Genomic DNA, 25,059 nt, shown 5'->3' with positions numbered 1-25,059 from the left:
GTTCTGTAAAAACTCTTTTTAAAGCTTGATATGACTTTTTGGTATGTCAATTGTCATAATTTTGAAATACCAAGAAACGCTTTCCCATGAGAAATAGAGCTCTCTCTAAAGCCAGATAACATTTTTAGAACCTGCCTCATAGGACTGTTGTAAGGATTAAAGAAATTAATACTTTTGTCATGAATTGAATTGTGTCCCCCAAAAGCGTGTGTCAACTTGGCTAGGCCATGGTTCGCAGTATTATGTGATTGCTCACCATTTTGTCATCTGATGTGTGATTTTCTGATGTGTTGTAAATCCTACCTCTATGATGTTAGTGAGGCAAGATTAGAGGTAGTTATGTTAATGAGGCAGGACCCAATCTACAAGATTAGGTTGTGTCTTAAATTAATCTCTTTTGAGATATAAAAAAGAGAAGTGAGCAGAGAGACAGAGGGATCTCATACCATCAAGAAAATAGTGCCAGGAGTAGAGTGTGTCCTTTGAATCTGGGGTCCCTGGTTGAAGAAGCTCCTAGACCAGGGGAAGATTAATGACAGGGACCTTCCTCCAGAGCCAACAGAGAAAGAAAGGCTTCCCCTGGAACTGGTGCCCTGAATTGGACTTCTATGCTCTTGGACTGTGAGAGAATAAATTCTATTTGTTAAAGCCATTCACTTATGGTTTTTCTGTCATAGCAGCACTAGATAACTAAGGCAACTTATAAATTGCTTAAGACAGTATCTGAAACATACTAAGTACTCAATAAATGAGAATAAAATATTTTTTTATCATGTTCATTGCTAGTCTTGTATGAATCTGTGAATTAGGTAAGAATATAGCTGATGAGTGTCAGCAGTATAAAGTCTTGTTGATTAAAAGCAACAAGAAACAAGGTCTGATGGAGGAAATTTCCTCAATTGGGTTATTTGGGAAGAAGCAGATCTCAGCCACATGGTGAATTTTCTGAGAGTCAATTCAAATTAGAGTTCAAAATCATCCATTTCCTTCTTATGCCTCAGGGAAATAAGGCTCTGTTTTTCTCCCTCTGCAGAATAAGAAAAGGAGCCTTAGTGGTGTAGTGGTTAAGCACTTGGCTGCTAACCAAAAGGTCAGCATTTCGAACCCACCAGCCCCTCCACAGGAGAAAGATGTGGCCGTCTGCTTCCATAAAGATAATGGCCTTGGAAACCCGTATGAGTCAATTCTACTCTGTCCTATGGGGTCGCTAGGAGTCAGGATGGACTCAACAAATATAGGTAGAGACTAAGAAGGATGTTTTCCTAAATCTATGAACAAGGCTAATGAAGCAAAACTTGGGGTGTGGCAGAAGCACTAAATGCTTGTGATATTGTTCACACCTCTTACTTCCTCTTCGAGGAGCAAATTCAGAGAAAGAGGCTTTAATTTTTGGTTTCTGATTCTATTTTCCAGAATTGAATTACTTTAAAATGGGCACAGTTCTAGGAAATCATGCAGGCCTGTGAGGTAACAGGGTATGGGTAGAGGACTGAAGGGGAGACCTCGGGAAGCCAAACTGCTTAATCACCGGCCCAGCCCTTCCCTCTCTCTCATCCCAAAGTGAGATATTATCTGTGGAAAGGTTCTCCTTTGCACGTTGAGAGGTTTACCAGACTTTAAACTTTCAAAATGGTAATAAATTAGATGCTTTCAGTGAGGAATCACTTGCAGTGAACCAGGAAATCAAGACCAGCGCGGACCCAGGCAGGCCTTGAGAGCTATCACCTTCAAACAGTGCAGTCTGCTCAGAGTCCTTCTGCTAAATTTAGCCCTGGATGGAAAGCTGAGCAAGATCCTATGTAACCAAATGAGTAAGACTTGGTTATCGGGTTTGTTTTGTCTACACTGATCTAGGGGAGAAAAAACCTCTTTCTGTTGAGTCGATTCTGACTGATACACTTCAGAAAGGTACGCCCTTTCAAATTCACTATTTCTCTCGCATCCATTCTGCTGTGTATAGGAGACAAACAAATGGTAACCTTGCTACTTTCATCTGAGAGGATCGATACTTTTATTTTTTGCAAAGGAAAACAAAACATCTCTAGGCAACCAGTTTAAAAAAAAGGAGAAGATTCCCCATTAGCTAGGCATATGTCTACACTTCTTATTGTTGCAGCATACATGTTTGCTGATTTTCTTTATGACTCACCACATACTTCTGGGATGAATTTCCCGGGAAGGACTTTTAAATGGCTTCGAATTCACCAGCTTCGGAAGAATAGTGTTACCCAGCCCGCTGCCTTCCCTGCCAGCCCATGGTCTACCACTGTTTTCTTCTTACTTTAAAGACTAAGGTAGATATTCTGATTGATTGTCTTTTTTAGCTGCTTTCCAGTCAGCTCCTGACTCGTGGTGATCCCATTCACAATTACTGTGAACCATAGAGTTTTCATTGACTGATTTGTGAACATTGATCTCCAGATGTTTCTTCCTACTTTGTCTTAGTCTGGAAGCTCCACCGACACCAGCTCAGCATCATAGCCGCCCTGGCAGGTGCTGGCTGCCCATGAGATGCACCAACTGGTACTCTAACCTTTGTCTCCCTCATGGAAGGTGAGAATTCTACCACTGGACCACCACTGCTGTCTAGATAGCCTGGCTAGGGATGCCAAGTTAAGCAAATGCAAATACGGAATGCCCAATTACATTTACATTTTCTATGTTGATATTGTTGGATGCTCTCCAGAAGAATCTGACGCAGAGGCCCTATAAGACAGAGTAAAACTGCCCCATAGGCTTTCCAAGCCTATAAATCTTTACAGAAGCCGACTGCCGCATCTTTCTTCCGCAGAGCAGCTGGTGAGTTCCAACCGCCAACTTTTTGGTTAGCAGCCCAGCGTTTAACCACTGCACCACCAGGGCTCTTTGAATAGTCTATAGTGGATGGAAAAATAATTTCATTCATTTGGTCAATCAGAAGTAGATGTAGAGTATGCCAGTAAAAGTCATGGACCCTGGATCTGTCTTGTGTTGGAAACTCAGCTCTGCCGCCTACTAGCAGTGGAACCCTAGGCAACTTGTTTAAACCTCTCCGTGACTCAGTTTCCTCATCTGTAAAAATGGAGGTAATAATTATATTTACCTATAATTGGGTTATTGTGAAGATTAAAATATTTAAGATATGTGAAGTGTCTGATCCCTAGTAAATTCCTTGGGAATGCTGATGACTGTAGTGGTGGTTATAATACCATGCAAACCCTGTTTACAATATGAACAAGGTTCATGCCATTATGGAACTTGTATTTTGCTAGGAGAAATAGGTAGGTGCTTAAACAAATATACACATAATGCAATTCTAGGCAATGACAAATGAATTGTAATACAATTCTAGGTGATGACAAATGCCTTTATTTAAAGACAAATAAACAAGAAGGAGGTATAGAGGGTGACTGGCAAGGATGTACTTTAGAAAAAGTAGTTAGGAAAGACTGTGACTTAGAGCTAAACCATCTGACCGGAAGTATAAGTGGTCCAGAGATCCTGTGCCAAGGGGTTTCCAAGAGTCATGGAAAAGTCAGAGATGGTTTTCAGGGAAGGGCTTAGCTGGACCAACAGGACCGGTCTGATCAACTCAGGAAGGGCAAGCCACAAGTTCAGAGAAATGTAGGCTGTGGGGATCACCATGTGATCACAGCAAAACAAGGAGGTGCCCAAGAGGAGGGTGTGTTTTGGAAAATACTTTTGAATAGGTAGGGTGGAGCTAGATTATGAAAAATCTCGAAGCCAAACAAATGAGTATAGGCTTGTTGTGGTAGGACACAGTAAACTTGTTGAAGGATTATAAGTGACCCATTGATTGCTATTTAAGAAAGGCAAGGCTGGGGGTGGACTAAATGGGGGCCGCCTGCACTCAGGGTGCCAGCCAGAAAGAGGTTGCCGAATAGCCCCAATCTCCCAATTTTGGGAGCTTGTGAATCATGACAGGAATTGACTCACACAAATTATATTTCATAAAAGGAGTGACTGGTTTGGTGCTTCCGCGTGTGTGAGTAACTTTCCATTTGCCTTTTCCATTGTTGTGGCTCAGCAACAGGCCGGTGATAAGCAAGAAGGAAAAAAACTAGAAGAGGCAGGTGATGAATGAGAAGAAAAAAATTACAAGACACAGAGAGCTAAGTGAACAGAGAAAGGGTGAATGAGAAGGAGGGAAGGGAAAGGAAAATGGAAAGGGACTCAGGAAGGATGCTGAGGAGAGACAATGAGAGGGAAGAATTGAATCTCAAAAAAACTTGGGGAGTCTGAAGATGTTTTCAAGGCTAGAATATTGTTGTGTTTGTCTTGCAACATTTGTTCCCTTGACACTCCTTCCCTCTGCCCCTACTTTTCCCTTTAAGTGGTTCCCCCCCGCCCCAGCATTTGCATTTTCTAACTCTGGTCTTATTAGCAGGAAAGAGGGAGAGGACAGGTTAAATGTGGCTTCTGATCTTCCCTTGGAAAGTCACCTGGCCCCAGGGTGCTTTACATCCCGAGAGAATAGAAGACTCCTTCAAAGCTGGTCAGGGCAGGGCCTCAATTACCTTAAGTAGGGAGGTGCACCCTCCCACATCCCGCCAACCAACAACTAACAATAAAACACCTTGGCTGGGTTTGGCAGCCTAGGGCACAGAAATTCTAAGACCAAAGAGCAAACATCATAAAACCATTAAAACATTAAAAATGTTTTTAATGCGAGTTATACCTAATCCTGAGTTCCAGTCTCTCCAGAGGGCCATCAGTGTAAATCCAGAAAATCGACTTAGAGGAGAAAAAAGTGCCCAAACCACTGGATTTGCCCAAGATTAATCCATTAAGAGACGACGTCGTTTATCTTGAGACTTGAGAATGATAAAAAATGATGCTCACTCTAAAAGGAAGCTGTTGTCCTGTTACTAGAACACCATACTTTGATAATTCTTAAGTGGAAAAAAAAAAAAAGGTAAAACAAGGCTCCCTTGCTTCACGTGACCTATGACTCCTTATATATGCCATTTAAATGGATAGAAAGTGTAGTTGGTATGCTTTGCCAAGGGACTTCATTCTGTCCATTTGCTAGTTTTTCTGCATTCACAGTTTGATCTTGCCTTTCTCTCACTCTCTTTTCCTTCTTTCCCTAACAAAGACAGAGTTATGTTCAAACAGGCTAGCTGAAAATGGTTGGAGATTTCCAGTTTTTGATCCAGCTTATCAAATACCTGCTAAATTACAAACTTTGGGCTCCTCTAGGGATTGGAGCTGGGGGCGGGAAGTGAAAGGCAGCCTCTGGAATGCTCCATCTTGGATTTTTATCAATACCCCTCAATCCTTCTTATTAAAACAAAACAAAACTGCCTTGGAGTCATTCTGACATAGAGATCCTAGAGGACAGAGTAGAACTGCCTCATAGGGTTTCCAAGGAGTGGCTGGTGAATTCAAAATGCCCACCTTCTGGCTAGTAGCCAGCTCTTAATCACTACACTACCAGGGATAGCTTCCTGTTATTAAAAAAAAAAAAAAAGAACCCGTTGCCATGGAGTCGATTCCAGCTCATAGCAACCTTACAGGACAGAGTAGAACTGCCCCATAGAGTTTCCAAGGACTGCCTGGTGGATATGAAGTGCCAACCTTTTGGTAAGCAGCCTAGCACTTAACTACTACTCCACCAGGGTTTCCGCTCCCTCTTATAGCCCTCTCAAAATTTGCTCTCAAAAGATACCTTTAATAAAAAGAACACTTTATCACACTTCCTTCTGTACTTTCCCTGAAATTTGCAAGAGATCTAGTTCATTCAACTTGGTGTATTTCACATGGATTCCTCCTGTGGTTGTCCAAGGACCCCCTGGGACCCTCCCCTGAATGTTATTCTGTTTGTTCTGTTTGTGTGTGTGTGTGTGAGAGAGAGAGAGAGAGACTCCTGATGTGGCTCAGTGCGCATACGCATTCACACAACATCCATTTAAGGTGTGGAACTCTTCCATCAAAGGATTACTGAAGATGTACTGATTCACTTATTCTCTTCCATTTTCTTTCTTCCTTCCTTTCTTTTAAGAACTTTTGTTTCTGACATAGTAAAAAACAGATTTCACTTTTCATTAAAATAAAACATTATAAAGGCTCCAAACTATGTGTTTCAGGTTTCTAAAAGATATTTGAAAGGGCAGGAAGTGCACACAAGGTAGATTTATTGCTTAAGGCTGAAATCCTCTTTGGGAGAAAAGGAGCTGTCTATTTACACCTCTCAAGGCCAATTTTAATAAGTTCAATCATTTCATTAACCCCGGTAGCCATAATGATTCCCTAATACTAGTTAATTAACAAACACTGGTTAGCCACCAAATGGATTCCTGAGCATCTTTGGTGTGGCCCAGGATCAGCTAAAGTGAAGTCGGAGCCACTCTTTGTTCTTCTCTAGCACATCTCTTGTGAGCTCAAAGCACTTTGAATCTCAATAAGCTGTCTAATTAGACCCCGGGACTACCCTGTGTCCATTATCTTCACTTTCCAGATAGTAACAATTTATAGGACTTGGCTAAGGTGATGGAGATATTAGCATCCAAGCCAGAATAAACTTCTGAGTTCCTAGACCCTTCTCCTCTTATCCTCCTTCTCTAGACTACATCGTTTCATCCTCGTTGTATAAAATTAGTAAGCTCAGGGGATCTTATTATGTTGTCATGAACTACTGCTCTGTACCAGTGGCCTGGCGCTGCCTGGCAGACTTGTTAAAATGCACAGTCTCAAAGGGCACTGACACATGTTTGTTTCTGGAGAATATCTTACAGAATGGCTTTGGACCACATGCTCAAAGCCATTTCCATTAAAGCAATGCCATTTACACAAACCACCTGACAGGACCATTCCTGTGCCAGGACCAGGGTAACACATAGTCCCTCAGGTGGTTGATTGCTAATAAATTGTGTGAGGAATAGTTTGAACTCCCTGCGTGCTCCTATGATTGCAAATGAGATTACCTGCTTGTGGTTTTTCTTTGTGTGTGTGTATTTTCTCTCTTTCTTAGTGGAGGTTAATGGTTATATTATGGCAAGAGACAACTTTTCCCACATTCCAGTGGGAAACATAATAACATCATACCAGCTGAAGTACAGAGTCCTGGTGGCACAGTGGTTAAGCATTTGGCTGCTAACCAAAAGGTTGGCAGTTCAAATCCCCCAGCCACCCCTTGGAAACCCTATAAGGTAGTTCTACTCCGTCCTATAGGGTCACTATGAGTTGGAATCGACTTAACGGCAATGAGTTTGGTTTGGGCTGAAGTACACGTCTATCTTTTTAGAACAAGATAATTTGACAGCAAAAGAAATACCAAAGTGGTAACAATTCAACTGGAACAGCATTCACTGAACACTATCTAATGACAGGTCCGTGCGAAGAGCTGTGAATGGAATCGTAGGCCAGGTAAGTTTCCCTGGGTGACTGCTGGGTGACCCCTTCTGCGAGCACATTGGGAAAACCAACAGGTGATGACCTCTTGATTCCCTCTAGCTCAAATATTCAGGGACTCTGTGATCACTCCAGATACGTTTATCTTATTTTTGATGTTCCATGGACACAGACGTCTGAAGCTTGGCCCCTGGCCCTCTCTGTTAACTAGTAAACAAGTTCTTAAGCAGATTATGGTCATTCACTGATGAGTAATTAGATGCTTTTTGGAAAGTCACTGGAATGGAATCCCAGGGTAGACCCTTTGGTAAAGTGAGAGTTCTCTGATGGTACAAACACATTCTTTGGATTCCAGTTTCCAGCTGGGTTTCTGCATGGCAGAGTGAGAGGAGAGATGGAGCTGATGGCAGGAGGGCATATTTGACCCCTATTAGCAGTCATCAATCAGAGAACTAGGTGCCAGTAGGGTGGTTGGAAGCACTAACATAATTCTGACCTTTGTTATTTCTGCTTCAAGAATAAAAATAAGTTTCATCTAGAGATTAGATTATTCTATACTTTTAGGCTTGTGATCAGTCTGCAGCACTGAAAAGTTTTACAATTGTTATTAATGCATTTGAGCTGATTATCAAAGAAATAGACTTTCTTTACATTTAGAAAATTGCAACCAATAAGAGGCATTCCATTTATTATGCATTTAACTTTTAGATGTAATGAATAGTTCAACTGATAATTGCAAAAGCTGAATGTTTACGGAAGAAAACACCCTCTCCATCAATCCTAAAAATTGCAAGCAAATCACATCTCAAAGTTTGGAAATCATTACAAGCATTTATTGACTGTTGAAAGCTGACAAATGGTAAATAGAAATGTCATTTCTCTCATTAATGCTAAGAAAGCACTGTTTTTCCCTCCCCCCAAGTAGGTTGTCTTCTTTGATGAATTAATTGATTATTTCAAACAATAGAGTTGCACAAATAGACAGAAAAGTGAACAATGATGCCACGTCACTTCAGCGAAATTGCGTTCAGGAAGTACTTCCATGGCGGCTTACATGTGATCTCCAGGCATGTATTGATGCACCAAGGTGACGGGCTTCCTTCAGTGTATCACTTCATCACAGGTGGCTTACTCACCCCGAAACACCCTTATGTCAAAATTGGCAGACTTTCTTCAGCATAACTATCCCATACTCCCATGGGAACTGAAGAAGGACATGATTAATCATATGAAAACAATTCTTGAATTTGTTTATCATGCCCAGCCCTGAGATTTAAGTTTTACAGGAGACTGCACTCTTATGGGTAGCTATAAGTCAGAATTGACTCGACAGCAATGGGTTTGCACTCTTATGAGGAGCCCGGATAGTGCAGCGGTTAAAAGATCAACTGCTAATCAAAAGGTTGGCAATTTGAATCCACCGGCTGCTCCTTGGAAACCCTATGGAAACCCTAATTGACTTGACGGTAGTGGGTTTGGGTTTGGTTTTTATGCACAATTGTAAATATTTTTAAAAAAGGAAAGAAAAGAAAGTCAATAATATTTTCCATGGAGAGATGCAGAGAGATAAAAAATTCACAGAGAATATCAAGGACAATCTATCATTTTACATATGAGGAAGCTTAAGCTCAGAGGTGATAAACTCTGCCAAGATTGCACAGCTAAATTAAAAACAAAAAGACTCAATACTACTTGTTGATGTTTGAGGGATGGCAATAGTGAGGTGGGAAGTTGTCACCTACGCAACCCAGCTGATATCAGTGTGGCACTACCCAGGTAAAATCACCAGGGTCCAGGATCTTGCCCTAGATTTGAAATCCTGGGAAATTAATCTGCATTCTCTTGGTTATTCAGATTCAGATGAACGTATATAAACATCAAAATGTTAATTTATAAAAGAAAATTCTGTGATTCTTCGTGTCTTCTTCATAGGGCACTCCCATCCTTGTATCAGAATTCCCGAGAAGCAGAGTAAATAAATTGGAAGGTTGTTAGGTGAGTGGGAAAAAAGACGGTCTTGGGGGGAGTTACATCTAGTCATCCCTATTTTACCACAAGGAGCATGGCTTTAGCGGTGAATTAAAGACTAATGGTATCACTGTCTCTCTTCACAGTATGGCTAAATTCTGTCTTTCTGAACTTCATTTATCAATAATGCAGGGTGATTTTTGCACAGCTTCTGGATAGAGTTCAGTAAAATGGATTTGGTTTCATGTGACTGGATTTTATTCATATTTTAATTCTTTGTTTTGAAGGAATCACTTGATAAGGGCATCCCGAAGACATTCCCTGTCCTACTTGTTTGGCCACATCGTTCAAGAAGAGGGTGTGATGGCTCACTCTTCTCAAAATCCTGAGGTGTCAGTTCATGATACTGCCAGTGTGCTGTGGCGAACAGCTGACTAAAATGCTGTCACTCTGTGTCTTGTTAACAGTGAACTCAGCTCTCCCAGGCCCCCTGGCTGCTGAGATAATACCAAAACCTTCTCTGTTGTCAGCTTGCACTGTGGCCTGCCTGGACTGGAGAGATGCTCTGTTTATCCCTACACCCTGCTTTCTCTTCTTTCTCCTTGGGTCACAGAAGAACACAAACCAGAATTAAAAATTACTTATGTTTTCATTCAGACACTAAGTTTGTGACTCTGTTTAAAGAACCCTCTATATAGAGAAGAAAGCCTATTTTTTACTCCCCACTGGGACTAGAAGGAGCCCTGGTGGTGCAATAGTTAAGAGCGCAGCTGCTAACCAAAAGGTTGGCAGTTGGAATTCACCATCTGCTCCTTGGAAACCCTATGGGGCAGTTCTACTCCGTCCTATAGGGTTCCTAGGGGTCAGAATTGACTTGATGGCAATGTTTCATTTATTTATTTTTTTGGAACTAGAAACGTGGTTGGTTGGTCATCAGACTACCACAGGTATTTATTAAACATTCCAGTTACTTCTTAGCAGCTAATTTCTTGATTTATTATCAAATAGAGCAAATCTCCATCATAGTGGCTATACTGGTTATGTTTTTTAAGGTCATCCTTAGGCCAATTCCTTGGGTGTTGAGGATTGAAGAACACCTTACTATGTCCATTGTGAAGATCCAAACAAATTTAGTGGTATTGGGAATGGAAAAGAAGGAAGAAAGTGTGACAGATTATAAGGGTGGGTATACACTAGGAACTAATTAGATGTAGGGGACAAGGTGGAAGACTATATCAACATGTTTATGAAAATGATAACCAAAAGGAGAGTCTGATGGATAACAGGAAGATCTGGGAAATGAGATATTAGTTAGGTCTTTATAGCTCTTTCCCTAGCTGGACTGGAACCTCCCCATTTGCAGGAACTGAGTCTTCCAAACCACATCAAGGGGCACATCCAGTAAGTAGTTGCCTATGATGTCAATTTACAAGGACTGTCAAAACATCACTGGAAAGTACTGAGATGGAGACACTATGCTTAACTTCTCTTCAAACAATTATTCTCCATGTTTGGAAATAATGATAAACTCATTGAGTTGTTTATGGGAGGGATACCCTTGCGTGAATAATAATACTTAGCAGTCAGACAGTCTCCTAATGGCAGGGCTCTTGCTGTGCTAAGTGGGCTCCCAGGCGTGGGTTTAGACATCAAGTGCTTGGGACAGTAAAGGTGAGAGAAGTGCTAGCTGATGGTCTTCTTCTCATCTCCCATTTCTGCTCTTCCTCATTCACTGCTTGGCTTCTCCTCTTAATATGTGTTTGACAAATGTTTTTAGATCCAGAAACCAAATTGTTAGTGATGATACATCAAATAATATGCAGTAGCAGGTGGTACATAAGACAGCAGGCAGCCTGGGTGTGATCCTGACTCTATCACTTTCCAGTAATACTGATGGCACAAGTAAAGGCAATTTAACTAAACTTTCATGGCTTCCATTTACTCATCTTCAAAAAGATGTTCCTGCTTGCCTGGTGGGGTTGTTTGAGCATTATAAGAGTCAATATACATAAAACCCTTGTAATAATACCTGCCACAGTAATTGCTCAGTAACGCTAGTCGTTATCAAACATATTCGTTAAATAGTAACCGAACACCTCAGCATTCTCCTCCCTCCCTCTAACCTCAGCCTTGTGCGTATTGATAGTACTTCATAGTTAATAGTATCTCATTTCTTCATTATAATATTTTTAAAAAGAAGGCAAGCCAGGGATCAGATCCTTCTTTAACAATAGGGCAAATTGAGAACCAGGAAGTTTGAATAAGTTGTCCAAAGCCTCACAGTTCATATGGCCTCCAATGACCAAGCCAAGTGATATTTTTCTCCATTATATAAATAGGAGCCCTAATGGCACAGTGGTTAAAGTGCTTGGCTGCTAACTGAAAGGTTGGCCATTCGAACTCACCAGCCACCCTTCAGAAGAAAGATGTGGCAATCTGCTTCCATAAAGGTTAAAACCTTGGAAACCCTATGGGGCAGTTTTACTCTTGCTATAAATCAGAGTCAACTTGAGAGCAATGAGTTTTATTTTTGGGATATATTTTAAAAAGCAGTTCATTAACCCATGTGAACAGCCAAGCCATAAAACTTCACAAAGCACAAAATAGAGAGAAAAAGTTTAAAATTTAACATTTTATATTTGTTATCTTGTTGAATCCTGACAAAAATCTCTATAAAGTAGATATTTTACCTTTTTTTTTTTTAAAAAAAATGAGGGCACTAAGGTTCCAAAATATTAATTTGCCAAAGGTCATGTCAGGTAGCTAACTAGTGGTTATCCAGACCCCCGTCTTTGAGATTCCAAAATCTCTATTCTTAAAAATCAAGTGTGTACTAATTTCCCAGATGGTTGGGATCCTAACAGTATAGGTCAAAATATCCATTACCACATTTTCCAGCATCACTCAGTGCAGTGTCATCTAACAAAATCATAAAATGCCATGAACTACTGCCTTTTTAAAATTTGAACAAAGGCCCCCTAAGTCCCATCTGCTTCCCTGTGACAAGTTCTCTAAAAGTTTGCGGTTTTTATAATACTCTTCTGTTATGTATTGAATTGTGTCCTTCAAAAAGATATTCTGAAGTCCTAATTCCTGTGTCTATGAATGTGACCCTATTTGGAAATAGGGTCTTTGAAGGTGTTATCAGTTAGATTACCATGAGGTCATACTGGAACACTGTGAGTCCTAATCCTATGTGACTGGTGTCCTTACAAAAGAGGAGAAGATCCAGAGACAGGGAGACAGAGGAGTTATACCTTGTAACACTGCACCTGTAAGCCAAGGAATGCCTGAAGGTACCAGAAACTAGGTGAGATGCATAGAAAAAAATACTACTTCAAAGTCTCAAGAAATCAACATGGCCCCTCCAAGGTAGCTCCTGGTTTCTTTTGTCATGATCCTTTATCTTTGCAAGCATCTTGTTTTCTGGAATGACCAGATATTTTAGACATATCTTGAACATTTCTTCCTCAACCTAGAAGCAACCATTTCATGAAGGAGTCCCGATTATTTTAGTGGGAAATAGTATTTAGAAACCATAGTCTTGGTGCTAGGGTTGTTAGTTGCTACTGGGTTAGTCATATTTCTAGGCTGTTGCAGTGGTCATAGCTAAGAAATACACACATACACACACACATGTATCCAAAAGATGAAATACTCTGTGAGTATACACTGATAATTTCAAATCAAATTCAGGACTACATGTTCTTATTCATCTCATCAACCTTATATCTCTGTCTCCTTTCTTCCATGCTGAAAATCCCAGTTCTTAATGACAACAACATAATTGCTCACTTGATTTGTCTCACAGTAATTGCTTATTACACACACTACACAATAACACTATGTCAGAATAAGTGTAACAATGCTATCAGTAACAATATGATTATTGAAAAGAATTTTTATCCAGTTCCTTTTGGCCTTAGAGTATAATCCACTAGGGAGATAAGAGGCAGTTAATAGGCTTTAAAACTACTTAGGATAGTTCCTCTGTGTGGGTATGCCACCAATATGATAGTTAGGTTTATCTTTTTCATTTTGCTGTTGGTCTTTAAGAATTGCCTTTCTAAATTTAATTTTGCTTATGATTATATATTTACATGGGTTTTTGTTCAAATTCACAAAATGAGATATATTCAGGGAAGACTAGCTTCTATTCCTGTCTCTTCTACTATTCCTTCCACCCCTCTATTAAGAAAACAAAAACAGGAGTCCTGATGGTACAGTGGTTAAGAGTTCAGCTGCTAACCAAAAGGTTGGCAGTTTGAATACACCAGCCACTCCTTGGAAACCCTACAGGGCAGTTCTACTCTGTCCTGCAGGGTCACTATGAGTTGGTACTATTTTTTAAAAGTTATTATAAGCAAACACATTTACATATAGATATACATGTATGTATAAACACATATACACATATCCTTCTTAGGTAAGTATACTATGCACACCTGTCTTCATCCAGCTTTTTTCTCTTAACGTATATTCTGGAGATCACTTCACTGAAGCATAAACAGGTGTCTCTCTCTCTCTCTCTCTTTTTTTTTTTAATAGACATATAGGATATACCATAACGTTCAATTAGCCCCCTACTGGAGAACAATTGTGTTTTTTCCATCTTTCCCTATTCGTCATAATAATGCAAGAAATAGGCTTACATGTATAAACTTCTATTATTTGTCAGTAAATTTTGGAGTAGATTTCTAGAAATGAGATCACTGGATCAAAAGTAAATGCACAGATAATTTTGCTAAATATTTCCAGATTTCCTTTTGTTGGGCTAATGCCATTTTGCATTTCCACCAATGTCTGAAATTTTCTGTTTTCCTCCAGCCTCACCAATGAGGCTGTTTTCCTTGCTTCCTCCAAATACGACCAATGAGATTTACTTTGTGTATCATTGTTTTTTTTTTTTTTTTTTAATCATTGTTAGCAAGGACATTTCGTTTTAAATCAAACTAAAGATGCTTTCTATGAAGAATCTGGTGTCTTTAACTGCCATATAGAGATGACCAGCTTATACTTAACTTCTCAGTGTGTTCAGAGTAAATGTATAACCAGAGATATTCCCTGCAGTCAATGCCAATTTAACTTATAAATTAATGTGCTTCATTGCTAAACACAGATGGAGAGTTAAAAATTTCAAACATGGAACACGAGTTAAAATGTATTATTCCATTAATGAAATAGCCATCCTCCATCCTCCAAGCTCCCTTAAGTTGAGTGCTTCATTTTCCTGTAATTTTGGTGAGTTGGAGGAGGGGTATATTGTTGTTGTTGGGTGCCATCGAGTCAACTCTTATTCATAGCAACCCAATGTGACAGAGTAGAGCTACCCTCATAGGGTTTTCTAGGCTGTAGTTTTTATGGAAACAGATGGCCAGGCCTTCACTTCCAAGGAGCAGCTGGTGGAGTCGAACTGCCAACCTTTCAGTTAGCAGCTGAGTGCTTAACTATTGCATCACCTGGGCTCCTTTGGGGCAGGGGTACGGCAGTAGGAAATTAGGTAGAACAAGTATGAGCAAGACTAAATATGTTAAATTGAAGAAAAAATTCTCATTGTAACAAAGAATGTTGTTAGTTCCTGTAGAGTGGATTTCGCCTCATGGCGACCTGATGTGTGCAGAGCAGAACTGCTCCACAGGGTTTTCAAGGCTGTGACCTCTCAGAAGCCAATTGCCAGCCCTGTCTACTGTGGTGCTTCTGGATGCGTTCTAGCAGCCAACCTTTCAGCTAGTAGTTAGGCACTTAACACTTTGTGCCATGCAGGGACTCCAACAAAGTCTAGAACTCCTCAATTATCCGTTGTCAAGAAGACAATACTACAGAAAGTAGTATTCAATGTTTTAACTCTTCCACTGATCATATTCTGAAAATCATCCCTCAGAAGCTTGAGGCAGCAGTGTTTCACAGCAATCGAATGGTAAATCTATTACCATCTAGCAGAGGAAGAAACCATCTGCCTTTGCCTACAAAATATATTTTTCAGGTAAGAAGAACATTCCAGTGTTTTCTGATGAGTCCAAATTCATGCTTTCCCACGTATGCTGTTAACGTGCCTGGATAAAGCTTGTGTTGTGGTTGTATTTAGTTGAGTGGGCTGCTCATTTCTTTTAAGACAGGTTTCTGAAGTAAGGTTGTCATATGTTTGGCGTGTCTACTCAAATTTCTCATGACATAAACTGTACATTCCTGGTTTGTGTTCCTCAGAGTTTACATTATGACAAAAGATTTCTCAAAGGAATCATGTTCAGGACTCAATCCACTAAGAGACAAATAAATAAATAAAATCACTTTTAAATGGGATTTCACATAGAAATAAGAATTCTGTGTCATATGATGACAAAGTTATGTTCACATTATTGGACTAGATTTCTTATTGTATGGATAATAGGGACTGTTCTACCATTTTCATTCATTTGCTTGGAAAGTATTTTCTGAGTCCCTATTACAGCCAGGGATTGGGCTAATTTTTGGGGGCGAACAGAGTAGGAGCAGTTCTTACCCACACAGAGCTTATGGTCAGAGTGGAGAGACAGCAACTAAACAAAAAATACCCAAGGATTTTATTACTATTGTGAATCTTCTAGTGTCTGTATTCGATATATATTAAATAAATATGCTTCAGCAGTTACTATGAGCCAGGCACTGTTCTAAGTACTTTACAAACATTAAACCTAAGAAATGCTGTCTAAATTAAGTTATAAATAACCAAACAGCAATACTTGGGATTTAGATCTCTACTCAAGTCACTATTCTATCACTGTCCCTTTTTTCGAAGTCTAGCTTATACCTGCTTATTTATTGCTTTCTTCCATTCATGACCAAACCCACTGCCAACTCATTTCTGCTTCCTCTGCTATTACTGCAAATGCTTTTCCAAGGATCCCTAAAGGACTTCTGATTTCAGCCAAACTGTAATAACTGGTACTGAATTAGCTCTTCAGCCATAAACAGCTGGAGAAACTAGACAAAATAATATGCCTTCAGATATCAGGAAAAAAGGCAGCATAAGGCTAAAATCCATGACAGGAAAGAAATTAATGAGGTATCCTCTATGATGCCTTGACTTTATGCCTGAATGGTTTTTCTGGACCCTGGCCCTGGAAGTGGGAGCTCAAACAGAACATGAGGCTTCACTGAGATGAGGTGATAGAGATCAGAGTTCGGGAAGGCTGAGACTGCTGGTTCAAAGGTAACGGCATAGATAATACACAGTTGGAATTTGTGGGGCAGAGTACTGGAGATTAAGGAGCTATGCAGAGAAAGAGCTCCAGAAATCTACACTAAATTTCCCTTGAGTCTTTGGCTGAATACCAGCATGAGCTTACATAGGGTAAAAAACAACTATCGAGGAAATAGTAACTCTCAGGGAACTGAAGATTAATTGCCAGATTTCACATAGAGTTGGGAAACATTTGAGTTCCTACATCAAATGGAAAGACCAGTTGAACACCCAGGGCATTCGGTAGAGACATGAGAAAGTCCACACCTTACAAGTAGAGCTAAACTAGCTCTGGAAAAAGGTACTCTAGATACACTCTAACAAAGCTTAAAAACACCCTCACAAAGACTTGAAGGGTCAAGCTGATCCTCAAATAAATTAACTGCCTTTTGGAACAAAGCTCGATGCTCTTTAAAGGAATACAGGAATTCAGATACTGAACAACACATGATGTCAAGCATCTAATTAAAATTACTAGACATGTGGAGGGGAAGTGGTTAAGCACTCCGCTGCTAACCAAAAGGTCAGTAGACTGAACCCACCAGCTGCTCCTCAGGAGAAAGATATGGCAGTCTGCTTCTGTAAAGGTTACAGCCTTGGAAACCCTCTGGGGCAGTTCTGCTCTGTCCTATAAGGTCAACATAAGTTGGAATTGACTCCATGGTGGTGGGTTTGTTTTTCTGGTTTTTTAGACATGTGGAGAAGCAGAAAAATGTGACCCATGACCAGAAAAAAAAAAAAAAATCAATCAATAGAAAGAAGTGACCTCCTAATTTACTAAACCTAATGATTTTTTTTTTTTTAATGATTTCAGTTTAGTTATGATCTTTCTACTTAACCCATCTGTGTTGCATGAGGCCGATAGCTACTCTTCTCCTTTGGGTTCTATATTACTAGACATCCCTAGTTACCCACAATTTATGTCACCACTTCTTCTTACTCTTTGCTGGCTGTTGGTTCTGCTTTATTCTTAAGTATTGATGCTCCTCATGGATTTTTTTCTTTCTTTTTTGTTTTTGCCTCTTTCTGACTCAGATTACAATTTCTCTTGGACAATTTCATTATTTTTTATGGCTTCAGCCCAAAGTTTTCTTTTTCAGAAGCTTCTGCTTCTATAATGATGAAAATACGAATGCAATTATAATTACTGTAATGACAATATGCACTAGACTTTATTAAGCATTATCATAGACTTGATTTCCTTTGATTCTTACATATACGCTGTGTGATAGAAAATGAAAACACCATTTTTACTATTTTTAACAGAGAAAGAAATGAAATCTCAGTGAAATTAAGGTACTTGCACAAGGTCATCTGTATGGGAAGTGGCTTGTCACGTTCTAGAATAGAGGATTTCTGACTTTCACTGAGTACCGTGATCTTTCCAGGTCTATAGTTTGCTATAGTCCTTCCTTTCTAACCCTCGAGGACGGAACACATTCAACAGTTGTGACACCTGCTGCTACGGGATTGACTGAGGAGTTCATTTCATTTTAGGAGAGAAAAGTCTCCTTTTTGGGCAGTGATACGTAGACAGGGTTTCTTTGAATAATGTCTTTACATGGACTGAGGCAAAGCCTGTCAGGTGACTCATATCATATTGACATTCCAGAGAGTCAGATTGCACGATGTGCTTTTGACTTTCTCCCTCTGAGCAATGTGAACTATTTGTGCTTACATGTCCTATCACGGAGTTGTGTGCCAACGTGGAGGTTCAGTTTCCTTATAGACCGGGATTCTTATCCATGTGGAAACAGGCAGAAAAGTCCAGGGTAACTACAATACCAGGCCTGGGGTTGCTGACATTTTTAATTCGTTGGAATTCACTTCCTTTATGGGAAGCCCAGTGCCTTATATAATAAATATTTCCCAGTGGTGGTGATGGATTCCTTATATAGTCTATGGCCCATCACTCTAGTTAAAATGGTGCACACATTTTCTTCCCTTAACCCAGGAATCTCTAATATGCTTTTTGACGTAATCCCATGGTGTTTGTTTTGGTGTCTGACCTGGGGAGTCAAGTGGCTGCATGCAATTTTGACTTCTCATTTCGCCTTAACACATTCAAATATGAGGTCAGACAAACCCAGCGCTCCTCAAGAAACAAGTATTCCTCTACTCACACCCATACACAATCAACAACAAAAACTGACATGTAAGCAAACACATGGATAAGCAAACAAGCAAAAAAACACCTTGAGAAAACATCATTGAAGCTCTTTTCTGTAAAGATCTATTTTATCGTTGACAATTTAAAATATTAAGGCAAGCCTTATTTTAATCTACTAACAGTACTTTAAATTATACCCTGTGTCCTATTTGTGATACTAACACACATCTTTTATACTCTTCAGTGTAGACCACATGATTACGTGCCTAAATTCTACCACAAAATCACCAAATTAAGCTTGTATTGCTTTCAAAGGAGAAATAAACTTCGTATTTATAGATGTTAGTACTTTAAAAATGCTGTGTAATTTATGCATTGGTGCCCTTTCTATATAGTGTTTATTGTAGTGGAGATGGAATAGGATTTTGTAAGTTTACATTTTTCTTTCTACGTAAAACTTTCTGTATTTATAATATACATAACTTTTTTTATATAACATACATATATGTATATGTATACATATACATATATAGTTGTTGTTAGGTGCAGTCGGGCTTGTTCTGACTCCTAGCAACCCTATAGGACAGAGAAAAACTGCCCCATAAGGTTTGCTAGGAGCAGCTGGTGGATTCGAACTGCTGACCTTTTGGTTAGCAGCCCAGCTCTTAACCACTGCACCACCAGGGTGCCATATGTATATTAAGAGCTATGGCGAGATACGGCTGCTAGTCAAACGTCAGCAATTTGAATCCACTAGCCTCTCCTTGAAATCCCTATGGGGCAGTTCTACTCTATCCTATAGCGTCGCTGGGAGTTGGAATCAACTCAATGCTAGCGGTTTATATAGTTTTCTCAAAAAGTTTTCCTGTGTCCATTAATCGAAATAATGTTATTCTAACTTGCATACTTATTCTAAATATTCTGAATCTGTAAATCAAGTATGTAGTAATTCAATTTATCTAGCATGTGCAAGCTGTGTTAAAATGATGTTCTGTTCAAAGGAATAAAAAAAGGGCTCAGAACAAGGAGTCAGAAAATTGGGTATCACTGCCTGGGTCATTGCTGTCTGTGTTCTATCCTTGTATATGCCACTTAGGGTTGTTTGTGACACAGTTTCTTCATTTGTGTAATAAAGAAATTAGGAAAATAATATTTATGGTCTTCTACTGTTAACTTTCTGTCATTTTATGTTGGGTCATTTGGCTAAAATGCGTATTCTCTTTCCAGCTTTATTGCTTGTCTACATGACAATCAGCCGGAAGGAACAGGCACAGGTTTTGGCTCAATAATATAGGGTGAGCTAAGAGGATTGACTTCCGGTGGGCCTAAGAACTGATTTTTAAGGGCTGACCCCAAAGGGAACTCCAAGTATCCCAGAGGATCCCCTTCAGGGATGACAGACTTGCCCTGGGCCACAGGGGTGTCTTCTCAGTGCTTCTAAAACTGTTGCACCACGGACCACTCCTGCACTTTTTCTTCTTTCTGATTTCTGGAAGAACACATATAATGAAAAATAGGTTTTTGGCTGTCTATTTCAAAGTAATAGAATATTTGGCTGAAAACTCTCTTCAATACTGAAAAATAACTGCTTTTAAATCAAACAGCAAACATTTAGCTAAAGTGTTCCATATTGACCTGGTGTCACCCTGAAGAAACTATAGCCCCAATTTCCAGAACCCATTTTATTACTTTTCAACATATTCATGCCAAGAAATATGTAAATTTTAAAAGAAATGTGATGAAAACGTTTAAGTATTTTACTATTAAAAAAATAATACTACTAATTCTGAAGCTTATATGTCTTGTTTTATTTCAAAATCCTTTTCGATCCATTTTTTAAGTAAAAATAGGACTCTTACTCAAGTAGAATTTTTGTGATGCTGTCAACCAGACTTTGAAAAATGTATTTACATTTCAATCCAAGGATTCCAGGATTGGGCAGAATAGACTAGATTACACTCTGCTATGGTAACAAACACCAACATCTCAGTTGGCGTAACACAAAGGTTTGTTTCTCAGTTGCATACCAGTTTGAAGTGGGTCAGAGAGCTACGTTTTAAGCATGTATATTAGGGATGCAGGATCCTGCCATCTTATATGTGTGGGAAAGAGAGAACAGAGAGTAATGCACAGGGGTTTTTATGGCCAGACTAGGAAGTGATATCATCGTGTCTGGTCCGGAATCCAGCCATAAGGCATCAAACTATAAGGGAGGCAGGGTAGGGTAGTGTTTTTTTCTTTTTTTTTCTGTACCCTTAGGGAGTGGACAATGAGCTGGGACATGGTGAAACACATCTTTGCTACAATTCTTTATTCAAATTTAGTATGATCTCCTTGTCAGTGACTCTCAAGAGTAAATAGAAACTATATGACCTTCTTCATGGTCAACAAACCAAAGAAAAACAAAAGAATTGAAATTGTATAACAAGATGGCAAGCGTGTTGTAAAAAAAAAAAAAAAAATTGTTTAGTAGCAAGGAAAATTCCACTTAAAATTTGTGTTTAGTGAACTCAGAAGAAGCTGGCACCAGGAATTAGACAGTGTGCACTAACATTCACTTATCTTTGGGTGTACTACTTAAAAAAAAAAAAGTCATTTTCCAGACTGAGGAAAATTTTCAAGGGCAAATAACTTGGTCTCTGCAAAATATAATTTGTAAGAGAACAAACAGATGGACGGAGAACATTGCCATCATTTAAGATTTAAGAGGCGTATCAACCAATCACAGTTGTGGACCTTATATGGATTCTGATTCGAATAAACCATAAGCAATATGACATTTATGAGACAATTACAAATTTGAACACTAATGAATATTTAATGACGTGATGGAATTATCATTAATTTTTAGATGTAATAATGATACTGTGATGATTTCTTTCTTTTTAACAAGGAATATGTTTTTTTATCCATATATTTTAGAGACACACACTAAATTATTTGGAAATGATAGGATGACTAGGATTTTCTTCAAAATAATGAAGAAAGAGAATGAGTGGGGTGGAGAGGAAACCAGATTGGCTGTGAGTTGGTAATTTTTAAAAGTTGGGTTATGGGTACATGTGTATTTGTTTTACAGTTCTGTCTACTTTGTACATGGTTAGTATTTTCCATGATAAAAAATAAAATTGGACAAAAAACAGTGCTATTTTATTGCCAGTGGATTTATTTTTTACTCTGGATTTGTTGTTTCTTTTTTTTTTTTTTAAAATCTGTATTTCTCTTTCTACGTAATTCGGCCTTTAAACAAATGTTTAAATCTTTTTCACATTGACTATGTTTTTTTTAAATCAGGCTCATCCTTAATTATTTGGGTTTAGACCAAGAAAAAGATGCTGTTTGAAAATGAAAGTGTAGCAAAACAACATAGAGCTTTTACCCAACTTACATCTAGACAATGGGGAAAATAAGTGCTGTCCCAAGAATCTGTGAAAGGTATGAAAATAATCTGCTAATTGACTACCAGGATAGATAAAGTAGAAGTGGCCAGCTATACCAACTTCCCTCTTCTATCACTTCCTAGACATTGCCTTAGAATTTTCCTGCTTGCTGGAAGAAGATAAAGTACCCTAATAGCAGAGGGCCTTTTAAAATTTTCTTTTTTGTTGAAGAGTACTAAAGCTATTCAGCTTAGCAACTTCAGAGAACCTCCATTCCAAGGGTATGGGGATGGGAGCGGGGGGCAGATTCCTTTTATTACCGATCTACCAAATTGTGTCCACCCATTTATGATGGGAGACATTCCTCTCAGGATGCCTGGGCTCTTGCTCCCAGTCCTGAAGCTCTTGAGAGTTAAGCACTGAAGATTACCTTGAAAATTCTCAATACAGAGTTTCAGTGGCTTCATTGAGAGTAAACTTAATTAGGAGAAACTATGGTGGCCTGGAGCCCTGGTGGTGCAGTGGTTAAGAGCTCAGCTGATAACCAAAAGTTCAGCAGTTCAAATTCAGCGGCTCCTTGGAAACCTTACGGGGCAGTTCTACTCTGTCCTATAGGGTTGTTATGAATCAGAATCAACTTGACGGCAGTGGGGTTTTTTTTTTATGGAGCCCTGGTGGCCCAGTGGCTAAAGCGATCTACTACTAGCTGAAAGGTCAGTGGTTCAAAACCACCAGGGGCTCCTGGAGAAAGACGTGGCAGTCTCCTTCTGTAAGATTTACAGACTTGGAAACCCTGTTGTGTCACTATGAGTTGGCAGTGAGTTTTATTGACTTTCTAAAGAAACAACATTGCTATTTGGTCTCTAGCATTTTTTACCAAAAGGAGTAAAGCTTTACTTTTGGCCCTTAAGGAGAAAGAGGAAGAAGATTTATAAAGTTACAGTTCATAGATTTAATGAGACCAAATGCTACCTGTTTTTCTTTCAAAACTAAACTGGCCTCTCTCTCATTTTCTTTTTTTAAATAGCTGGTCAGGTTCCTAATAGGTAGTAACTGATCGTTGCACTGCAGATCAGGCCCTTTAATTGAACCACAGGCTATATTTTTAACACGAGGAAAACAATTTGGAAGACATTTCCTAGAAGGAAGACTTTCTTTCAATATTCTGTGATCCTTTCCAATTGAATTTCTATTGTATCTTCAATATGATTTGTTTTTCTTTATAAACTGGCTGTCAGAGAAGAAAACCCTTAATGATCAGGTCATTCTGAGTTTCAAGGCTTTTCTTGTTATATCTCACCACTTATTTAAACGACCTCTAATGTGTTGCACTTATTTGATGTCTTGTTCTTAGGTTCTGTCTAGTTGGTTCTGACTCATTTTGACCCTATATACAATAGAACGAAACACTGCAAAGTCCTGCACCATCCTCGCAACCATTGTTATGCTCGAGCCCCTTGTTGCAGCCACTGTGTCAATTCATCTTGTTGAGGGTCTTCCTCTCTTTTGCTGGCTCTCTACTTCTTCAAGCATGATGTCCTTCTCCAGGGACTGGTCCCTCCTGATAACATGTCCAAATTATGTGAGATGAAGTCTTACCTTCCTTGCTTCTAAGGAGCATTCTGGCTGTACTTCTTCCAAAAAAGATTTGTTTATTCTTCTGGCAGTTCATGGTATATTCAATATTCTTCACCAGCACCATAATTGAAAGGCATCAATTCTTCTTCCATCTTCCTTATTCACTGTCCAGGTTTTACATGTATACGAGGCAATTGAAAACACTGTGCCTTGGATGAGGCACACTTTAAGGTGACGTCTTTGCTTTTTAATACTTTAAAGAGGTTTTTTTGCAGCAGATTTGCCCAACGCAAAGGGTCATTTGATTTCTTGACTGCTGCTTCCATGGGTGTTGATTGTGGATCCAAATAAAATGAAATTCTTGACAACTTCAACCTTTTCTCTCTTTATCGTGATGCTGCTAATTGGCCCAATTGTAAGGATTTTTGTTTCCTTTATATTGAGATATAGTCCATACTGAAGGTATGGCCTTTGATCTTCTTCAGTAAGTGCTTCAAGCCCTTTTCACTTTCAACAAGCAAGGTTGTGTCATCTGCATAACGCAGGAACTAGGCTGACAGCAACTCCAGCTCATCCATGTCTTCTTTCAGCTTCTTTGACTCCCGGGTGGGGTGTATGTGTACTTCCACAAGGGGCAGCTTCTCCTGCAGGATACCTGAATCATTAAATGTGGAGGATGAAAGGCAGTACGAAATCAAAAGATTCAGTCCATCATTATGGATTCCACTCACTTTCGCAGGTTCCAATTTGCCTGTCTTTGTTCACTCTACCTCCGTTTTCCTTCCTGACTGCTCTGTTGGCATGAGGATGCAGCACCAGAACTCAAAGATATGGTTTCCCTAAAATGGTTAACCAATCAACACAATTGCACACCGCTGAATTCTGTTTTGGTTTGTTAGTGTTATCATTTAAAATAATAATAATACCACCACAAATAGGTGACTTTAAAGAACAGAATTTTATTTGCTCACATTTCTGGAGGCTGAAAGTCTGAATTCTGGGTGCCACCTCAAAAGGAAGTTTCTTCTCTGTCTCTTTCAGCTCCTAGTTGCTGCCAGCAATCCTTGGTGTTCCTGGCATTGCAAATCTATTTACCTCCATCTTCACATGGTGTCTCTTCCCGTGTGTGTGTCTGTGCATCTACTCTGCTCTTTTTATAAGACACCACTCAGAAGGGATTAGGTTTGGGACCCACCCAACTGCAGTATGACCTCATTAACGTAATAAAAGAAAACCCATATTTCCAAACAGGGTCATAAAACCAAAAAACCAAACCCAGTGCCGTTGAGTCTATTCGGACTCATAGCGACCCTATAGGACAGAGTAGAACTGCCCCATAGGGTTTCCAAGGAGTCCCTGGCGGATTCGAACTGCTGACCCTTTGGTTAGCAACCATAGCACTTAACCACTATGCCACCGCATATCAGTTAGAACTTCAACATATATTTTTG

The sequence above is a fragment of the Elephas maximus genome, chromosome 23 (genome assembly GCF_024166365.1).
Source record: "Elephas maximus indicus isolate mEleMax1 chromosome 23, mEleMax1 primary haplotype, whole genome shotgun sequence".
In the NCBI taxonomy this organism is placed as follows: Eukaryota; Metazoa; Chordata; class Mammalia; order Proboscidea; family Elephantidae; genus Elephas; species Elephas maximus.
Note: the sequence above shows the minus strand (reverse complement) of the source record.